Source organism: Hevea brasiliensis, chromosome 17 (assembly GCF_030052815.1).
Source record: "Hevea brasiliensis isolate MT/VB/25A 57/8 chromosome 17, ASM3005281v1, whole genome shotgun sequence".
Lineage (NCBI taxonomy): Eukaryota > Viridiplantae > Streptophyta > Magnoliopsida > Malpighiales > Euphorbiaceae > Hevea > Hevea brasiliensis.
The window spans coordinates 21932925-21935956 of record NC_079509.1 but is presented as its reverse complement, the minus strand read 5'-3'; the positions used below and the strand labels follow the sequence as shown (position 1 = coordinate 21935956).

The window sequence follows — 3032 nt, the reverse complement described above, 5'->3', positions numbered from 1 at the left end:
TTATGGAAACACAAGAATGCTTTGTTCATTCCTGAAGAAATTGGAAGGATCTGTTTCAGTCTTTACTTTTACTAATCTCTTAAAGTTGTTCTTGAAATACTTCAAACCCCAAACACTGGCTTGTGCAAAGCTGGTGTTGCCATTTTTGTTCCTTCCAAGATCAAGATCGCTATAGTTTAAGTAGGACATATGGTGCCATGTGCAGTCTGAGACTTCTCATCCACATGAGTCTTTGCTCCGTTCCTCTTCCTTATCCCAAGTTACCATGTATTGGATTTTGTATATATTTCCTCTTCTGTGAGGGAATGGTGTTTCTGAGTCCTGAATCTCGCTCATCTTTCCTCCATAAGGTGTCAAGATCAGTTCTGATGTCTCTGCTTCAAAAAGCTTTTTGTATAGCCCTTCCAATATGGTTTCTGAAATGGGTTCCTTAACATAATCTAATTTTGCTTTGAAGAAGCCCTTGAATTGAGTTGTCCTGTTAAGCAGAAGTTCTAAGGATTCGCTTGTTGAGAAACCTGCAAAGTAGAGGACAGATTGAATCCAACTCATTTCAGTGCAGTTTTTGAGCTTTAAACCCAGTTCTGGGAAATTATCTTGCATCACAGGAACAAGTTTTCCTACCTCTCCAAGATACAATGAATCGAATGAGACTCGAATAGTTTTATTGTTGTTGGAGCTAGCATTCACAACTTCTGTAGCTGCATGGAGAAAAGTTCTTCAGGAAGCTTATCTCCTATTCTTTGCCATACGACGACTTGCTTGCACCTTGTTCCAAGGTTTTGCAACTTTAAAAAGCATTACGGATGGAGGAATTTGAACCAACCTCACTTTCCATGAAAAAATGACTCCAAAGCTCGCTCCTCCTCCTCTTCTAATGGCCCAGAAAAGATCTTCTCCCATGGATTTTCTGTCCAGAATTCTTCCATTAACATTAACTATCTTCGCATCAATAACAGATGTCATTTGCTAATCGTACTTTGAATATGGTCCCAAATCCTCCTCCACTAATGTGTCCCCAACACCTATAGTCGGACAGACTACCACTGGGAAGCCATAGACATTGCTTTTAATTACAATTTTATAATAGAACTCTCCTAGAGTTGCACCAGATTCAACCCATGCACTCTCCTTTTCTATGTCAATACTGATGGATCTCAGATTGACAAGATCAATCAGCACAAATTTTTCTTCAGAAACATAAGACAGGCCCTCATAATCATGACCTCAACCGTATCCTTATCGCATATCATATGCCTTGGCATAAACAATGGCGACTGGATATGAGATTCATTAAATGGGGTGATAATAAATTCAGGTTTCGTAGTTGAAGTGTTCAAGAACTGAGGTTTTGAGCAGGATTGAAAGACGGATGAGTGAGCAGAGGTATTTTTGGCGAGACAAATTACGAAATTGGCTTGGAATGATTACGTGAATGAGAAGAAATGCCTTGCAAAAAGCTATCATCAAGCGATTCTCAAGTCACGGATGAAAAGGAGACTAAAAGGGTAAAGTAACGAAAGAATAACAGAGATTGACATTGCCATTTTTGCTCTGTCTCCTTTCTGAGAGATCAATGAGAGACGTTTGATATTTTATAGCGATTAGACACCCAGTTTCCGTTTGAAGAATGATCTCTATACATTCAAAGAATGGAAAATTCAAAGTTGAAAATCTAGAAAAGATTCTTAGATAACCACTGGCATATACACATTTTCTTGTTGAGATCATCAGCAAATATTTCAATTCCTCCATGGTTGGAACAGGAATCATTGACAATATGCTTGGGTGTCGTCGGTATAAGGATAAATGTCTTTAGGCGGTGGTCCTTGTGCCATTCAAGAATCAACCAGCAGCTTCAGGTTTGATTTGATTGCAAAGCAACGCATATGTTTCTATGTTAGTAATGCAGCTTTAATAATGGAGAGCAAATTTAGTATTTCATGAGTGAGGAGAGGAATATTTCTGAGGCTATTTGATGATGTTTTGTGACATTGAAAAGGCATAGCTCGATGGTTTTTGAAAGTAACTTGAAAATTAAAAATTAAGCATGTGGATAATTCAATCCCTTCTTTGTAAAAAGCTCCAATATACGTCGGATTGTTCTGATGCAGATACGTACATATATATTTGCCGTTCGACAAAATCACATGACAAACAACAGCCAACCTCATTGGCTAGTAGTCAAATGAGCATAGTAGTAGTAGGGAGAAATTTTAGAATACAACACATACAACACAAGATTGAAAGAAATGATAAAGTCTGCGAAGAGAGTTTAGATCCAACACATACAGTTTGGTCAATAGAAGTTTAAAAATGTAAATGAATAGGATAATTCATTATTAGAATTATGACTCAAAATCCTAATGGGATTTGGAGAGAGATCTTTTTCTAATTTGAGTGGGAGAAATATTTCCTATAATATGTAGAACTCTTATTTTAGTGTTATTCCTAAATTGAGTGTGACTCCTAATCAGATAAGGATTGAGGGAATTAACACTATAAATAGTAGAATGATGGAAAAGGTTATTTAGCTTTTGCCCATTGAAAAGAGTGGCTTTTAGCTCATTGAGTGAGTCTGTCGCTCATTGTAGAGAAGGGCTTTGCCAATTACTGCAGATTTGGCTCTGCCCATTGATGAGGAGTTTTTGCCCATTGCAGTGAAAAGAGACTTCAGCCTAAGGTGGATAAAGGACATAAAATTCAAGAGGAAGGAATTCTTGTCCATTGGTAAGAGGGCTCTTACCCATATAATTAAAGACACTCTTTGTGGTGTAGTGTTGTAATAGTAAATATATTGAGTTATATCTAGAGGAGGATGGGATGACTAACTAATGTATTTGCTATGAGCAGTGATGTAGTATGGGTTATCTTGGATGTAATTGGGTTGATGAGTAGTATAGCTATGAACTTGTAATTGATGATTTATTATTGATGATAGTGGAAGATGGCATGGCCGTCGATGTAGCTCTATGTTGAGTGATAGTGGATCCGCAAGTGCACGGGTCACAGTAGTATAGTTTTACAATAAT

At 37.5% G+C, this 3032-nt stretch overlaps 1 pseudogene; it reads right to left on the bottom strand.

Annotated features, from left to right (window-relative positions):
* LOC131175265 (tetrahydroberberine oxidase-like) lies at nt 1-1773 on the bottom strand (annotated as a pseudogene).
* Nucleotides 1774-3032: the final 1259 nt, after the last annotated feature.